At 44.7% G+C, this 19,567-nt stretch overlaps 1 long non-coding RNA gene across 2 annotated transcripts; it reads left to right on the forward strand.

The window, feature by feature from the left end:
- The first annotated feature begins 4,041 nt into the window (after positions 1–4,041).
- On the forward strand, positions 4,042–7,334 carry LOC127924492 (uncharacterized). Of its 2 annotated transcripts, none has more exons than XR_008117995.1 (3): positions 4,042–4,121; positions 5,634–5,664; positions 7,271–7,334. It is a non-coding gene; the product is annotated as an uncharacterized LOC127924492 (long non-coding RNA). The 2 variants fall into 2 exon arrangements; XR_008117996.1 differs by lacking the exon at positions 4,042–4,121 and adding an exon at positions 5,255–5,310.
- Positions 7,335–19,567: the final 12,233 nt, after the last annotated feature.

A 19,567-nucleotide genomic window follows, 5' to 3' on the forward strand; every position in this document is an offset into this window, starting at 1 on the left:
AACTGACCCCACCAGTCTACACCCCTGACCCCTAACCTGACCCCACCAGTCTACAGTCTCGACACTGACCCCTACCTGACCCCACCAGTCTACAGTCTCGACGCTGACCCTACCTGACCCCACCAGTCTACAGTCTAGACCCCTGACCCCTAACTGACCCCACCAGTCTACAGTCTTGACCCCTGACCCCACCAGTCTACAGTCTTGACACTGACCCCTGCCTGACCCCACCAGTCTACAGTCTCGATGCTGACCCCTCCTTGACCCCACCAGTCTACAGTCTAGACCCCTGACCCCAATCTGACCCCACCAGGCTACAGACTAGAACCCTGACCCCAACCTGACCCCACCAGTCTACAGTCTAGACCCCTGACCCCAACCTGACCCCACCAGTCTACAGACTAGAACCCTGACCCCTAACTGATCCCACCAGTCTACAGTCTAGACCCCTGACCCCAACCTGACCCCGCCAGTCTACAGACTAGAAACCTGACCCCACCAGTCTACAGACTAGAACCCTGACCCCTACCTGACCCCACCAGTCTAGACGATACAGAGAAAGGAGAATATTCCGTCATCTAGCCAGTGGTGTATAATTCCTGTGTATGTACATGTGTGCTTCATGCTGTAAATAGTCTGAGTCTGTAATGTGTATTATTATTAATGAGTTCTCTCTCTCTTCTGGCCTCTTCTCCAAGCTGGCAACTTCTGTTAGAGACTAAAGAGGGGAAATGTCCTTCAGGAATCAACGTTGTATTACCAGTTAGTAGTTCTTACTACTACACTGTCCCAAAACGCCTCCCTATTGCCTTTCTCGTGCTCTACCCATAGTGCACTACTTCTGACTCTCTGTGCTCTCTGTTGTTGCCTTTAGTTTAATTTAGTCTGCAGATCTTTTTTACTTCCTGTTTTGTTAACAGGGTATTATTTTACTTCCTGTTTTGTTAACAGGGTTATATTCATACTCATCTCTGTTGCCCATCTGTTATAAATATTAAAATGGCTCACAGGCTCAGATTATAGTTGTTGCTCTTTTAAAATAAAATCCTAGTGTCCTTTAAATATGATTTCTTATTTGAAATAACCCATAAATGATTACTGTCTTTTGTTTGAACAAATTACGTGAGTTTCCTCTCTGATTGGCTCACAGGCTCAGAGTTTCCTCTCTGATTGGCTCACAGGCTCAGAGTTTCCTCTCTGATTGGCTCACAGGCTCAGAGTTTCCTCTCTGATTGGCTCACAGGCTCAGAGTTTCCTCTCTGATTGGCTCACAGGCTGATTATGCAGTATGGGGTTTTGATTGTATGAACCAACAGGCTTAATGGTGCTGATGAGATGAATACAGGTGAATGATGGAGAAACCCCCATCTGTTGGAGCGCGATCACACAGAGATGAATACAGGTGAATGATGGAGAAACCCCCATCTGTTGGAGCGCGATCACACAGAGTTGAATACAGGTGAATGATGGAGAAACCCCCATCTGTTGGAGAGAGGAATACAGAATGTTGTCTAGAGGAATGATGGAGAAACCCCCATCTGTTGGAGAGAGGCAGAATGTTGTCTCACACAGAGGAATAGAGGAGAGAGGAGAAACCCCCATCTGTTGGAGGGAGAGAGAATACAGGTGAGGCAGAATGTTGTCTAGAGGGACAGGAGAATGAGGCAGAATCTGTTGTCACAGGGATGAATAGAGGTGAATGATGGAGTCTGTTGGAGGAAGAGGATGAATACAGGTGAAAGAATGTTGTCAGAGATGGGAAGATGGAGACCCCCATCTGAGAGAGGCAGAATGTTGTCTAGAGGAGAGGAGAGAGGCAGAATGTTGTCTAGAGGGAGAGGAGAGAGGCAGAATGTTGTCTAGAGGGGAGGAGGAGAGGAGAGAGGCAGAATGTTGTCTAGAGGGAGAGGAGAGAGGCAGAATGTTGTCTAGAGGGAGAGGAGAGAGGCAGAATGTTGTCTAGAGGGAGAGGAGAGAGGCAGAATGTTGTCTAGAGGGAGAGGAGAGAGGCAGAATGTTGTCTAGAGGGAGAGGAGAGAGGCAGAATGTTGTCTAGAGGGAGAGGAGAGAGGCAGAATGTTGTCTAGAGGGAGAGGAGAGAGGCAGAATGTTGTCTAGAGGGAGAGGAGAGAGGCAGAATGTAGAGGGAGAGGAGAGAGGCAGAATGTTGTCTAGGGAGGGAGAGAGAGAGAGCATAATGTTGTCTAGAAGAGGAGAGGAAGAATGTTGTCTAGAGAGGAGAGAGAGGCAGAATGTTGTCTAGAGGGAGAGGAGAGAGGCAGAATGTTGTCTAGAGGGAGAGGAGAGAGGCAGAATGTTGTCTAGAGGGAGAGAGGAGAGAGGCAGAATGTTGTCTAGAGGAAGAGGAGAGAGGCAGAATGTTGGAGAGGAGGCAGGAGAGAGGCAGAATGTTGTCTAGAGGGAGAGGAGAGAGGCAGAATGTTGTCTAGAGGGAGAGGAGAGAGGAGAGAGGAAGAATGTTGTCTAGAGGGAGAGGAGAGAGGCAGAATGTTGTCTAGAGGGAGAGGAGAGAGGAAGAATGTTGTCTAGAGGGAGAGGAGAGAGGCAGAATGTTGTCTAGAGGGAGAGGAGAGAGGAATAATGTTGTCTAGAGGGAGAGGAGAGGCAGAATGTTGTCTAGAGGGAGAGGAGAGAGGAAGAATGTTGTCTAGAGGAAGAGGAGAGAGGAATAATGTTGTCTAGAGGGAGAGGAGAGAGGCAGAATGTTGTCTAGAGGGAGAGGAGAGAGGAAGAATGTTGTCTAGAGGGAGAGGAGAGAGGCAGAATGTTGTCTAGAGGGAGAGGAGAGAGGAAGAATGTTGTCTAGAGGGAGAGGAGAGAGGCAGAATGTTGTCTAGAGGGAGAGGAGAGAGGAATAATGTTGTCTAGAGGGAGAGGAGAGGCAGAATGTTGTCTAGAGGGAGAGGAGAGAGGAAGAATGTTGTCTAGAGGAAGAGGAGAGAGGCAGAATGTTGTCTAGAGGGAGAGGAGAGAGGCAGAATGTTGTCTAGAGGGAGAGGAGAGAGGCAGAATGTTGTCTAGAGGGAGAGGAGAGAGGCAGAATGTTGTCTAGAGGGAGAGGAGGCAGAATGTTGTCTCGAGGAAGAGGAGAGAGGCAGAATGTTGTCTCGAGGGAGAGGAGGCAGAATGTTGTCTCGAGGAAGAGGAGAGAGGCAGAATCAAGAGATGCTTGTGTCATACAGTTTGCAGTTTTCATATTTGTATGGATACTGACATAAACATTTGATCATAATGAACTCCGCTGTGGTCAAATTAAATGTATTTACAAAGCCCTTCGTACATCAGCTGATATCTCAAAGTGCTGTACAGAAACCCAGCCTAAAACCCCAAACAGCAAACAATGTTGTCTAGAGGGAGAGGAGAGAGGCACAATGCAGGTGAAGCAACCATTTAAAAAACAACTTAATGTGATCAGGTGACATGGTGAATCAACTTAATGTGATCAGGTGACATGGTGAATCAACTTAATGTGATCAGGTGACATGGTGAATCAACTGAATGTGATCAGGTGACATGGTGAATCAACTTAATGTGATCAGGTGACATGGTGAATCAACTTAATGCAGAATGTGATCAGGTGACATGGTGAATCAACTTAATGTGATCAGGTGACATGGTGAATCAACTTAATGTGGTCAGGTGACATGGTGAATCAACTGAATGTGGTCAGGTGACATGGTGAATCAACTTAATGTGATCAGGTGACATGGTGAATCAACTTAATGTGATCAGGTGACATGGTGAATCAACTTAATGTGATCAGGTGACATGGTGAATCAACTTAATGTGATCAGGTGACATGGTGAATCAACTTAATGTGATCAGGTGACATGGTGAATCAACTTAATGTGATCAGGTGACATGGTGAATCAACTTAATGTGATCAGGTGACATGGTGAATCAACTTAATGTGATCAGGTGACATGGTGAATCAACTTAATGTGATCAGGTGACATGGTGAATCAACTTAATGTGATCAGGTGACATGGTGAATCATCAGGTGACATGGTGAATGGTGAATCAACTTAATGTGATCAGGTGACATGGTGAATCAACTTAATGTGATCAGGTGACATGGTGAAACAACTTAATGTGATCAGGTGACATGGTGAATCAACTTAATGTGATCAGGTGACATGGTGAATCAACTTAATGTGATCAGGTGACATGGTGAATCAACATGTGACAGGTGACATGGTGCAGAATGTGATCAGGTGACATGGTGAAACAACTGAATGTGATCAGGTGACATGGTGAAACAACTGAATGTGATCAGGTGACATGGTGAAACAACTTAATGTGATCAGGTGACATGGTGAATCAACTGAATGTGATCAGGTGACATGGTGAATCAACTTAATGTGATCAGGTGACATGGTGAATCAACTTAATGTGATCAGGTGACATGGTGAATCAACTTAATGTGATCAGGTGACATGGTGAATCAACTCAATGTGATCAGGTGACATGGTGAATCAACTTAATGTGATCAGGTGACATGGTGAATCAACTTAATGTGATCAGGTGACATGGTGAAACAACTGAATGTGATCAGGTGACATGGTGAAACAACTTAATGTGATCAGGTGACATGGTGAATCAACTTAATGCAGAATGTGATCAGGTGACATGGTGAAACAACTGAATGTGATCAGGTGACATGGTGAATCAACTTAATGCAGAATGTGATCAGGTGACATGGTGAAACAACTGAATGTGATCAGGTGACATGGTGAAACAACTGAATGTGATCAGGTGACATGGTGAATCAACTTAATGTGATCAGGTGACATGGTGAATCAACTTAATGTGATCAGGTGACATGGTGAATCAACTGAATGTGATCAGGTGACATGGTGAATCAACTTAATGTGATCAGGTGACATGGTGAATCAACTTAATGTGATCAGGTGACATGGTGAATCAACTTAATGTGATCAGGTGACATGGTGAATCAACTTAATGTGATCAGGTGACATGGTGAATCAACTGAATGTGATCAGGTGACATGGTGAATCAACTTAATGTGATCAGGTGACATGGTGAATCAACTTAATGCAGAATGTGATCAGGTGACATGGTGAAACAACTTAATGTGATCAGGTGACATGGTGAATCAACTTAATGTGATCAGGTGACATGGTGAATCAACTTAATGTGATCAGGTGACATGGTGAATCAACTTAATGTGATCAGGTGACATGGTGAATCAACTTAATGTGATCAGGTGACATGGTGAATCAACTTAATGTGATCAGGTGACATGGTGAAACAACTTAATGTGATCAGGTGACATGGTGAATCAACTTAATGTGATCAGGTGACATGACATGTTGTGAATCAACTTAATGTGATCAGGTGACATGGTGAATCAGGTGACTTAATGTGATCAGGTGACATGGTGAATGTGATCAGGTGACATGGTGAATTAATGTGATCAGGTGACATGGTGAATCAACTTAATGTGATCAGGTGACATGGTGAATCAACTAATGTGATCAGGTGACATGGTGAATCAACTTAATGTGATCAGGTGACATGGTGAATCAACTGAATGTGATCAGGTGACATGGTGAATCAGGTGACATGGTGAATCAACTTAATGTGATCAGGTGACATGGTGAATCAACTGAATGTGATCAGGTGACATGGTGAATCAACTGAATGTGATCAGGTGACATGGTGAATCAACTTAATGTGATCAGGTGACATGGTGAAACAACTTAATGTGATCAGGTGACATGGTGAATCAACTTAATGTGATCAGGTGACATGGTGAATCAACTGAATGTGATCAGGTGACATGGTGAATCAACTTAATGTGATCAGGTGACATGGTGAATCAACTTAATGTGATCAGGTGACATGGTGAATCAACTTAATGTGATCAGGTGACATGGTGAATCAACTTAATGTGATCAGGTGACATGGTGACAACTGAATGGTGACATGGTGAATCAACTTAATGTGATCAGGTGACATGGTGAATCAACTTAATGTGATCAGGTGACATGGTGAATCAACTTAATGTGATCAGGTGACATGGTGATCAGAATGTGACATGGTGAAACAACTGAATGTGATCAGGTGAACAACTTAATGTGATCAGGTGACATGGTGAATCAACTGAATGTGATCAGGTGACATGGTGAATCAACTTAATGTGATCAGGTGACATGGTGAATCAACTTAATGCAGAATGTGATCAGGTGACATGGTGAAACAACTTAATGTGATCAGGTGACATGGTGAATCAACTTAATGCAGAATGTGATCAGGTGACATGGTGAATCAACTGAATGTGATCAGGTGACATGGTGAATCAACTTAATGTGATCAGGTGACATGGTGAATCAACTTAATGTGATCAGGTGACATGGTGAAACAACTTAATGTGATCAGGTGACATGGTGAATCAACTTAATGCAGAATGTGATCAGGTGACATGGTGAAACAACTTAATGTGATCAGGTGACATGGTGAAACAACTGAATGTGATCAGGTGACATGGTGAAACAACTTAATGTGATCAGGTGACATGGTGAATCAACTGAATGTGATCAGGTGACATGGTGAATCAACTTAATGTGATCAGGTGACATGGTGAATCAACTTAATGTGATCAGGTGACATGGTGAATCAACATGGTGAATCAACTTAAATGTGATCATGACATGGTGAATGTGATCAGGTGACATGGTGAATCAACTTAATGTGATCAGGTGACATGGTGAATCAACTGAATGTGATCAGGTGACATGGTGAATCAACTGAATGTGATCAGGTGACATGGTGAAACAACTTAATGTGATCAGGTGACATGGTGAAACAACTTAATGTGATCAGGTGACATGGTGAATCAACTGAATGTGATCAGGTGACATGGTGAATCAACTGAATGTGATCAGGTGACATGGTGAATCAACTTAATGTGATCAGGTGACATGGTGAATCAACTTAATGTGATCAGGTGACATGGTGAATCAACTTAATGTGATCAGGTGACATGGTGAATCAACTGAATGTGATCAGGTGACATGGTGAATCAACTGAATGTGATCAGGTGACATGGTGAATCAGGTGACATGGTGAATTAATGTGATCAGGTGACATGGTGAATCAACTTAATGTGATCAGGTGACATGGTGAATCAACTTAATGTGATCAGGTGACATGGTGAATCAACTCAGGTGACATGGTGAATCAGAATGTGATCAGGTGACATGGTGAATCAACTTAATGTGATCAGGTGACATGGTGAATCAACTGAATGTGATCAGGTGACATGGTGAATCAACTGAATGTGATCAGGTGAATGTGATCAGGTGACATGGTGAATCAACTTAATGTGATCAGGTGACATGGTGAATCAACTTAATGCAGAATGTGATCAGGTGACATGGTGAATCAACTGAATGTGAATGACATAGAATGTGATCAGGTGACATGGTGAATCAACTAATGTGATCAGGTGACATGGTGAATCAACTTCAGGTGAGTGAATCAACTTAATGTGATCAGGTGACATGGTGAATCAACTTAATGACAGAATGTGATCAGGTGACATGGTGAATCAACTCAATGTGATCAGGTGACATGGTGAATCAACTGAATGTGATCAGGTGACATGGTGAATCAACTTAATGCAGAATGTGATCAGGTGACATGGTGAAACAACTGAATGTGATCAGGTGACATGGTGAATCAACTTAATGTGATCAGGTGACATGGTGAATCAACTTAATGTGATCAGGTGACATGGTGAATCAACTTAATGTGATCAGGTGACATGGTGAATCAACTTAATGTGATCAGGTGACATGGTGAATCAACTTTGATTGGCTTCAACTCCGGCGCCACAGTCTTCACCCTCTCAATCTTCTGGTAGGTCAGTACCTAAACTCCCTCACGACGCCAGGACAGCGGAGTCAATCACCACCTTCCGGAGACACCTGAAACCCCACCTCTTTAAGGAATACCTAGGATAGGATAAGTAATCCTTCTCACCCCCCCCCCCTTTTAAGATTTAGATGCACTATTGTAAAGTGACTGTTCTACTGGATGTCATAAGGTGAATGCACCAATTTGTAAGTCGCTCTGGATAAGAGCGTCTGCTAAATGACTTAAATGTAATGTAAATGTACCTGTCTAGCTTCATATGACATTTATGAAAATCATACTAATTTCAGATATAAAAACCTTTTGTAAATGTTATTTCACTTGACCAGCTGTCCACATCCTTGACAATCCCAAGCCAGAAGAAGCGTAGGTTGATTTTGGCAATCATGCCCTTCACTGTGAAATGCCCAGCATGCATCTCTGTCAGCACGGCCTCCTTCTCCTCCATAGTGAAAATCACCCTCCTATGTGGCTGGTCATCCTTCCCCCGTAGGTACAAGTTGGTGCACTGGTATCTTTCTCTCTCTCTCTCTCCATCTGTCTGTCTTTCACTCTCTCTCTTTCTTCCTCTCTCTCTCTAAGGGTCTGTCTCTGTAAGGGTCTTTCTCTGTATGGGTCTGTCTCTGTAAGGGTCTCTCTCTGTAAGGGTCTCTCTATCTGTAAGGGTCTCTCTCTGTAAGGGTCTCTCTCTGACAGGGTATCTCTCTGTAAGGGTCTCTCTCTCTTTCTTCCTCTCTCTCTCTAAGGGTCTGTCTCTGTAAGGGTCTTTCTCTGTATGGGTCTGTCTCTGTAAGGGTCTCTCTCTGTAAGGGTCTCTCTATCTGTAAGGGTCTCTCTCTGTAAGGGTCTCTCTCTCTCTGTAAGGGTCTCTCTGTAAGGGTCTCTCTCTGTAAGGGTCTCTCTCTCTCTGTAAGGGTCTCTCTCTGTAAGGGTCTCTCTCTGTAAGGGTCTCTGTATGGGTCTCTCTCTAAGGGTCTGTTTCTGTTCCGGTCTCGCTCTGTAAGGGTCTCTGTATGGGTCTCTCTCTAAGGGTCTGTTTCTGTTCCGGTCTCGCTCTGTAAGGGTCTCTGTATGGGTCTCTCTCTGTAAGGTCTCTCTCTGTAAGGGTCTCTCTCTGTAAGGGTCTCTCTCTAAGGGTCTGTTTCTGTTCCGGTCTCGCTCTGTAAGGGTCTCTGTATGGGTCTCTCTCTAAGGGTCTGTTTCTGTTCCGGTCTCGCTCTGTAAGGGTCTCTCTCTCTCTGTAAGGGTCTCTCTCTGTAAGGGTCTCTCTCTGTAAGGGTCTCTGTATGGGTCTCTCTCTAAGGGTCTGTTTCTGTTCCGGTCTCGCTCTGTAAGGGTCTCTGTATGGGTCTCTCTCTAAGAGTCTCTCTCTGTATGGGTCTCTCTCTGTATGGGTCTCTCTCTGTATGGGTCTCTCTCTGTAAGGGTCTCTCTCTGTAAGGGTCTCTGTAAGGGTCTCTCTCTGTAAGGGTCTCTCTCTAAGGATCTGTTTCTGTTCCGGTCTCTCTCTCTGTATGGGTCTCTCTCTGTAAGGGTCTCTCTCTAAGGGTCTGTTTCTGTTCCGGTCTCTCTCTCTATGGGTCTCTCTCTGTAAGGGTCTCTCTCTGTATGGGTCTCTCTCTGTATGGGTCTCTCTCTGTAAGGGTCTCTCTCTGTATGGGTCTCTCTCTGTAAGGGTCTCTCTCTGTAAGGGTCTCTGTAAGGGTCTCTCTCTGTATGGGTCTCTCTCTGTAAGGGTCTCTCTCTGTAAGGGTCTCTCTCTGTATGGGTCTCTCTCTGTATGGGTCTCTCTCTGTATGGGTCTCTCTCTGTATGGGTCTCTCTCTGTATGGGTCTCTCTCTGTATGGGTCTCTCTCTGTATGGGTCTCTCTCTGTATGGGTCTCTCTCTGTATGGGTCTCTCTCTGTATGGGTCTTTCTCTGTAAGGGTCTCTCTCTGTATGGGTCTCTCTCTGTAAGGGTCTCTCTCTGTATGGGTCTCTCTCTGTAAGGGTCTCTCTCTGTATGGGTCTCTCTCTGTATGGGTCTCTCTCTGTATGGGTCTTTCTCTGTATGGGTCTCTCTCTGTATGGGTCTCTCTCTGTAAGGGTCTCTCTCTGTAAGGGTCTCTCTCTGTATGGGTCTCTCTCTGTATGGGTCTCTCTCTATAAGGGTCTCTCTCTGTAAGGGTCTCTCTCTATAAGGGTCTCTCTCTGTATGGGTCTCTCTCTCTGTATGGGTCTCTCTCTCTGTATGGGTCTCTCTCTGTATGGGTCTCTCTCTCTGTATGGGTCTCTCTCTGTAAGGGTCTCTCTCTGTAAGGGTCTCTCTCTCTATAAGGGTCTCTCTCTGTATGGGTCTCTCTCTGTAAGGGTCTCTCTCTGTAAGGGTCTCTCTCTGTAAGGGTCTCTCTCTCTGTAAGGGTCTCTCTCTCTATAAGGGTCTCTCTCTGTAAGGGTCTCTCTCTCTGTAAGGGTCTCTCTCTCTATAAGGGTCTCTCTCTATAAGGGTCTCTCTCTGTAAGGGTCTCTCTCTGTAAGGGTCTCTCTCTGTAAGGGTCTCTCTCTGTAAGGGTCTCTCTCTCTCTAAGGGTCTCTCTCTGTATGGGTCTGTCTTTCTAAGGGTCTCTCTCTGAAAGGGTCTCTCTCTAAGGGTCTGTTTCTGTTCCGGTCTCTCTCTCTATGGGTCTCTCTCTGTAAGGGTCTCTCTCTGTATGGGTCTCTCTCTGTATGGGTCTCTCTCTCTATGGGTCTCTCTCTGTATGGGTCTCTCTCTGTAAGGGTCTCTCTCTCTATAAGGGTCTCTTTCTGTAAGGGTCTCTCTCTGTATGGGTTTCTCTCTGTAATAGTCTACCTGGAGCGCTCCAGTCACTGTTAAGTACGGACAGGAACTGATTACCTATAGAAGTAGTCCTTGTCTACCTGTTGAGTACGGACAGGAACTGATTACCTGTAGAAGTAGTCCGAGTCTACCTGTTGAGTAAGGACAGGAAGTGATTACCTGTAGAAGTAGTCCTAGTCTACCTGTTGAGTAAGGACAGGAACGGATTACGTATAGAAGTAGTCCTAGTCTACCTGTTGAGTAAGGACATGAACTGATTACCTGTAGAAGTAGTCCTAGTTTACCTGTTGAGTAAGGACAGGAACTGATTACCTGTGGAAGTAGTCCTAGTCTACCTGTTGAGTAAAGACAGGAACTGATTACCTATAGAAGTAGTCCTAGTCTACCTGTTGAGTAAGGACAGGAACTGATTACCTGTGGAAGTAGTCCTAGTCTACCTGTTGAGTAAGGACAGGAACTGATTACCTGTGGAAGTAGTCCTAGTCTACCTGTTGAGTACGGACAGGAAGTGATTACCTATAGAAGTAGTCCTTGTCTACCTGTTGAGTACGGACAGGAACTGATTACCTGTAGAAGTAGTCCGAGTCTACCTGTTGAGTAAGGACAGGAAGTGATTACCTGTAGAAGTAGTCCTAGTCTACCTGTTGAGTAAGGACAGGAACGGATTACGTATAGAAGTAGTCCTAGTCTACCTGTTGAGTAAGGACATGAACTGATTACCTGTAGAAGTAGTCCTAGTTTACCTGTTGAGTAAGGACAGGAACTGATTACCTGTGGAAGTAGTCCTAGTCTACCTGTTGAGTAAGGACATGAACTGATTACCTATAGAAGTAGTCCTAGTCTACCTGTTGAGTAAGGACAGGAACTGATTACCTGTAGAAGTAGTCCTAGTCTACCTGTTGAGTAAGGACAGGAACTGATTACCTGTAGAAGTAGTCCTAGTCTACCTGTTGAGTAAGGACAGGAACTGATTACCTGTAGAAGTAGTCCTAGTCTACCTGTTGAGTAAGGACAGGAACTGATTACCTGTAGAAGTAGTCCTAGTCTACCTGTTGAGTAAGGACAGGAACTGATTACCTGTAGAAGTAGTCCTAGTCTACCTGTTGAGTAAGGACAGGAACTGATTACCTATAGAAGTAGTCCTAGTCTACCTGTTGAGTAAGGACAGGAACTGATTACCTGTGGAAGTAGTCCTAGTCTACCTGTTGAGTAAGGACAGGAACTGATTACCTGTAGAAGTAGTCCTAGTCTACCTGTTGAGTAAGGACAGGAACTGATTACCTGTAGAAGTAGTCCTAGTCTACCTGTTGAGTAAGGACAGGAACTGATTACCTGTGGAAGTAGTCCTAGTCTACCTGTTGAGTAAGGACAGGAACTGATTACCTGTGGAAGTAGTCCTAGTCTACCTGTTGAGTAAGGACAGGAACTGATTACCTGTAGAAGTAGTCCTAGTCTACCTGTTGAGTAAGGACAGGAACTGATTACCTGTAGAAGTAGTCCTAGTCTACCTGTTGAGTAAGGACAGGAACTGATTACCTGTAGAAGTAGTCCTAGTCTACCTGTTGAGTAAGGACAGGAACTGATTACCTGTAGAAGTAGTCCTAGTCTACCTGTTGAGTAAGGACAGGAACTGATTACCTGTAGAAGTAGTCCTAGTCTACCTGTTGAGTAAGGACAGGAACTGATTACCTATAGAAGTAGTCCTAGTCTACCTGTTGAGTAAGGACAGGAACTGATTACCTGTGGAAGTAGTCCTAGTCTACCTGTTGAGTAAGGACAGGAACTGATTACCTGTAGAAGTAGTCCTAGTCTACCTGTTGAGTAAGGACAGGAACTGATTACCTGTAGAAGTAGTCCTAGTCTACCTGTTGAGTAAGGACAGGAACTGATTACCTGTGGAAGTAGTCCTAGTCTACCTGGAGCGCTCCCGTCACTGTTGAGTAAGGACACACACCTGATTCCGCATATAGAAGTAGGCTAGCTGGCTTGCAACCAGATATTGGCCTGTTAATGTGCCCATTTGGGATGTCTGATTAGTAGTTCTGATTGTCGTAACTCACCACCACTAATGAGGAGTTCTCTCTCCCCTTCTCAATATTCTGCCATCTCTCCAGTCTTTCTGTCTATTCTCCCTCTCTCTCCCTCCATATATATATCCCTATCTCCCTCTGCCAGAGCTCCTCTCCACTCTAAACAAAGTTGTTGGTCTCCCATGGAGATGGAGTGTCTTGAATATTGCTCTCCGTTTGTTGCCATGGCAACGTGCTGCTTCGACAGCAGACGTCCACGTCAGCCCTGTAATATGAGATGGGCAACAGCCCCTGTACAGAAGGATGATGTCATCATCACATGATAGAGGGAGAGACAGCATGTTGTTACCATCACCTGATAGAGGGAGAGACAGCATGTTGTCATCACCTGATAGAGGGAGAGACAGCATGTTGTCATCACCTGATAGAGGGAGAGACAGCATGTTGTTATCATCACCTGATAGAGGGAGAGACAGCATGTTGTTATCATCACCTGATAGAGGGAGAGACAGCATGTTGTTACCATCACCTGATAGAGGGAGAGACAGCATGTTATCATCACCTGATAGAGGGAGAGACAGCATGTTATCATCACCTGATAGAGGGAGAGACAGCATGTTATCATCACCTGATAGAGGGAGAGACAGCATGTTGTTATCACCTGATAGAGGGAGAGACAGCATGTTGTTGTCATCACCTGATAGAGGGAGAGACAGCATGTTGTTATCATCACCTGATAGAGGGAGAGACAGCATGTTATCATCACCTGATAGAGGGAGAGACAGCATGTTATCATCACCTGATAGAGGGAGAGACAGCATGTTGTTATCATCACCTGATAGAGGGAGAGACAGCATGTTGTCATCACCTGATAGAGGGAGAGACAGCATGTTGTTATCATCACCTGATAGAGGAGAGACAGCATGTTGTCATCACCTGATAGAGGAGAGACAGCATGTTGTTATCACCACCTGATAGAGGAGAGACAGCATGTTGTCATCACCTGATAGAGGGAGAGACAGCATGTTGTTATCATCACCTGATAGAGGGAGAGACAGCATGTTATCATCACCTGATAGAGGGAGAGACAGCATGTTATCATCACCTGATAGAGGGAGTGACAGCATGTTATCATCACCTGATAGAGGGAGAGACAGCATGTTGTTATCACCACCTGATAGAGGAGAGACAGCATGTTATCATCACCTGATAGAGGGAGAGACAGCATGTTATCATCACCTGATAGAGGGAGAGACAGCATGTTATCATCACCTGATAGAGGAGAGACAGCATGTTGTTATCACCTGATAGAGGGAGAGACAGCATGTTGTTGTCATCACCTGATAGAGGGAGAGACAGCATGTTGTTATCATCACCTGATAGAGGAGAGACAGCATGTTATCATCACCTGATAGAGGAGAGACAGCATGTTATCATCACCTGATAGAGGGAGAGACAGCATGTTATCATCACCTGATAGAGGAGAGACAGCATGTTGTTATCATCACCTGATAGAGGGAGAGACAGCATGTTATCATCACCTGATAGAGGGAGAGACAGCATGTTATCATCACCTGATAGAGGAGAGACAGCATGTTGTTATCATCACCTGATAGAGGAGAGACAGCATGTTGTCATCACCTGATAGAGGAGAGACAGCATGTTATCATCACCTGATAGAGGAGAGACAGCATGTTGTTATCACCTGATAGAGGAGAGACAGCATGTTGTTATCATCACCTGATAGAGGGAGAGACAGCATGTTATCATCACCTGATAGAGGAGAGACAGCATGTTGTTATCACCTGATAGAGGAGAGACAGCATGTTGTTATCATCACCTGATAGAGGGAGAGACAGCATGTTGTTATCACCTGATAGAGGAGAGACAGCATGTTGTTATCATCACCTGATAGAGGGAGAGACAGCATGTTGTTATCATCACCTGATAGAGGAGAGACAGCATGTTGTTATCATCACCTGATAGAGGAGAGACAGCATGTTGTTATCATCACCTGATAGAGGAGAGACAGCATGTTGTTATCATCACCTGATAGAGGGAGAGACAGCATGTTGTTATCACCTGATAGAGGGAGAGACAGCATGTTGTTATCATCACCTGATAGAGGGAGAGACAGCATGTTATTATCATCACCTGATAGAGGAGAGACAGCATGTTATCATCACCTGATAGAGGAGAGACAGCATGTTGTCATCACCTGATAGAGGAGAGACAGCATGTTGTTATCACCTGATAGAGGAGAGACAGCATGTTGTCATCACCTGATAGAGGGAGAGACAGCATGTTATCATCACCTGATAGAGGAGAGACAGCATGTTATCATCACCTGATAGAGGGAGAGACAGCATGTTATCATCACCTGATAGAGGAGAGACAGCATGTTGTTATCATCACCTGATAGAGGGAGAGACAGCATGTTGTTATCATCACCTGATAGAGGGAGAGACAGCATGTTATCATCACCTGATAGAGGAGAGACAGCATGTTATCATCACCTGATAGAGAGAGAGACAGCATGTTGTCATCACCTGATAGAGAGAGAGACAGCATGTTATCATCACCTGATAGAGAGACAGCATGTTGTCATCACCTGATAGAGGGAGAGACAGCATGTTATCATCACCTGATAGAGGGAGAGACAGCATGTTATCATCACCTGATAGAGGGAGAGACAGCATGTTGTCATCACCTGATAGAGGAGAGACAGCATGTTGTTATCACCTGATAGAGGAGAGACAGCATGTTGTTATCATCACCTGATAGAGGAGAGACAGCATGTTGTCATCACCTGATAGAGGGAGAGACAGCATGTTGTTATCATCACCTGATAGAGACAGGGAGAGACAGCATGTTGTTATCATCACCTGATAGAGGGAGAGACAGCATGTTGTTATCATCACCTGATAGAGGGAGAGACAGCATGTTGTTTATCACCACCTGATAGAGGAGAGACAGCATGTTGTTATCACCACCTGATAGAGGAGAGACAGCATGTTGTTATCACCACCTGATAGAGAGAGACAGCATGTTGTTATCACCACCTGATAGAGGAGAGACAGCATGTTGTTATCACCACCTGATAGAGGAGAGACAGCATGTTGTTATCATCACCTGATAGAGGAGAGACAGCATGTTGTTATCACCACCTGATAGAGGAGAGACAGCATGTTGTTATCATCACCTGATAGAGGGAGAGACAGCATGTTGTCATCACCTGATAGAGGAGAGACAGCATGTTGTTATCATCACCTGATAGAGGAGAGACAGCATGTTGTTATCATCACCTGATAGAGGAGAGACAGCATGTTGTTATCATCACCTGATAGAGGAGAGACAGCATGTTGTTATCATCACCTGATAGAGGAGAGACAGCATGTTGTTATCACCACCTGATAGAGGGAGAGACAGCATGTTGTTATCATCACCTGATAGAGAGAGAGACAGCATGTTGTCATCACCTGATAGAGGAGAGACAGCATGTTGTTATCATCACCTGATAGAGGAGAGACAGCATGTTGTTATCATCACCTGATAGAGGAGAGACAGCATGTTGTTATCATCACCTGATAGAGGAGAGACAGCATGTTATCATCACCTGATAGAGGAGAGACAGCATGTTATCATCACCTGATAGAGGGAGAGACAGCATGTTGTTATCATCACCTGATAGAGGAGAGACAGCATGTTGTTATCATCACCTGATAGAGGAGAGACAGCATGTTATCATCACCTGATAGAGGGAGAGACAGCATGTTGTCATCACCTGATAGAGGAGAGACAGCATGTTGTTATCATCACCTGATAGAGAGAGAGACAGCATGTTGTTATCATCACCTGATAGAGGGAGAGACAGCATGTTATCATCACCTGATAGAGGAGAGACAGCATGTTGTTATCACCTGATAGAGGGAGAGACAGCATGTTGTTATCATCACCTGATAGAGGGAGAGACAGCATGGTATCATCACCTGATAGAGGAGAGACAGCATGTTGTTATCATCACCTGATAGAGGAGAGACAGCATGTTGTTATCATCACCTGATAGAGGGAGAGACAGCATGTTGTTATCACCACCTGATAGAGGGAGAGACAGCATGTTGTTATCATCACCTGATAGAGGAGAGACAGCATGTTGTCATCACCTGATAGAGGGAGAGACAGCATGTTGTTATCATCACCTGATAGAGGGAGAGACAGCATGTTATTATCACCTGATAGAGGAGAGACAGCATGTTATCATCATCACCTGATAGAGGGAGAGACAGCATGTTGTCATCACCTGATAGAGGAGAGACAGCATGTTGTCATCACCTGATAGAGGAGAGACAGCATGTTGTCATCACCTGATAGAGGGAGAGACAGCATGTTGTCATCACCTGATAGAGGAGAGACAGCATGTTGTTATCATCACCTGATAGAGGAGAGACAGCATGTTGTTATCATCACCTGATAGAGGAGAGACAGCATGTTATCATCACCTGATAGAGGAGTGACAGCATGTTGTTATCATCACCTGATAGAGGAGAGACAGCATGTTGTTATCATCACCTGATAGAGGGAGAGACAGCATGTTGTTATCACCACCTGATAGAGGAGAGACAGCATGTTATCATCACCTGATAGAGGGAGAGACAGCATGTTATCATCACCTGATAGAGGGAGTGACAGCATGTTGTCATCACCTGATAGAGAGAGTGACAGCATGTTATCATCACCTGATAGAGGGAGAGACAGCATGTTGTTATCACCTGATAGAGGGAGAGACAGCATGTTGTTATCATCACACCTGATAGAGGAGAGACAGCATGTTATTATCATCACCTGATAGAGGGAGAGACAGCATGTTATCATCACCTGATAGAGGGAGAGACAGCATGTTGTCATCACCTGATAGAGGGAGAGACAGCATGTTGTTATCACCTGATAGAGGAGAGACAGCATGTTGTTATCATCACCTGATAGAGGGAGAGACAGCATGTTGTCATCACCTGATAGAGGAGAGACAGCATGTTATCATCACCTGATAGAGGAGAGACAGCATGTTATCATCACCTGATAGAGGAGAGACAGCATGTTATCATCACCTGATAGAGGGAGAGACAGCATGTTGTCATCACCTGATAGAGGAGAGACAGCATGTTGTTATCACCTGATAGAGGAGAGACAGCATGTTATTATCATCACCTGATAGAGGGAGAGACAGCATGTTATCATCACCTGATAGAGGGAGAGACAGCATGTTGTCATCACCTGATAGAGGGAGAGACAGCATGTTGTTATCACCTGATAGAGGAGAGACAGCATGTTGTTATCATCACCTGATAGAGAGAGAGACAGCATGTTGTCATCACCTGATAGAGGGAGAGACAGCATGTTATCATCACCTGATAGAGGAGAGACAGCATGTTATCATCACCTGATAGAGGAGAGACAGCATGTTATCATCACCTGATAGAGGGAGAGACAGCATGTTGTTATCATCACCTGATAGAGGAGAGACAGCATGTTGTTATCACCTGATAGAGGGAGAGACAGCATGTTATCATCACCTGATAGAGGGAGAGACAGCATGTTGTCATCACCTGATAGAGGAGAGACAGCATGTTATCATCACCTGATAGAGGAGAGACAGCATGTTGTCATCACCTGATAGAGGGAGAGACAGCATGTTATCATCACCTGATAGAGAGAGAGACAGCATGTTGTTATCATCACCTGATAGAGGAGAGACAGCATGTTATCATCACCTGATAGAGGGAGAGACAGCATGTTGTTATCACCTGATAGAGGGAGAGACAGCATGTTGTTATCATCACCTGATAGAGGGAGAGACAGCATGGTATCATCACCTGATAGAGGGAGAGACAGCATGTTGTTATCATCACCTGATAGAGGAGAGACAGCATGTTGTTATCATCACCTGATAGAGGGAGAGACAGCATGTTGTTATCACCACCTGATAGAGGAGAGACAGCATGTTGTTATCATCACCTGATAGAGGAGAGACAGCATGTTGTCATCACCTGATAGAGGGAGAGACAGCATGTTGTTATCATCACCTGATAGAGGAGAGACAGCATGTTATTATCACCTGATAGAGGGAGAGACAGCATGTTATCATCATCACCTGATAGAGGGAGAGACAGCATGTTGTCATCACCTGATAGAGGGAGAGACAGCATGTTGTCATCACCTGATAGAGGGAGAGACAGCATGTTGTCATCACCTGATAGAGGAGAGACAGCATGTTGTCATCACCTGATAGAGGAGAGACAGCATGTTGTTATCATCACCTGATAGAGGAGAGACAGCATGTTGTTATCACCACCTGATAGAGGGAGAGACAGCATGTTATCATCACCTGATAGAGGGAGTGACAGCATGTTGTTATCATCACCTGATAGAGGAGAGACAGCATGTTGTTATCATCACCTGATAGAGGAGAGACAGCATGTTGTTATCACCACCTGATAGAGGAGAGACAGCATGTTATCATCACCTGATAGAGGAGAGACAGCATGTTATCATCACCTGATAGAGGGAGTGACAGCATGTTGTCATCACCTGATAGAGAGAGTGACAGCATGTTATCATCACCTGATAGAGGGAGAGACAGCATGTTGTTATCACCTGATAGAGGAGAGACAGCATGTTGTTATCATCACCTGATAGAGGGAGAGACAGCATGTTATTATCATCACCTGATAGAGGGAGAGACAGCATGTTATCATCACCTGATAGAGGAGAGACAGCATGTTGTCATCACCTGATAGAGG

Source organism: Oncorhynchus keta, unplaced genomic scaffold (genome assembly GCF_023373465.1).
Source record: "Oncorhynchus keta strain PuntledgeMale-10-30-2019 unplaced genomic scaffold, Oket_V2 Un_contig_4111_pilon_pilon, whole genome shotgun sequence".
Taxonomy (NCBI): Eukaryota; Metazoa; Chordata; class Actinopteri; order Salmoniformes; family Salmonidae; genus Oncorhynchus; species Oncorhynchus keta.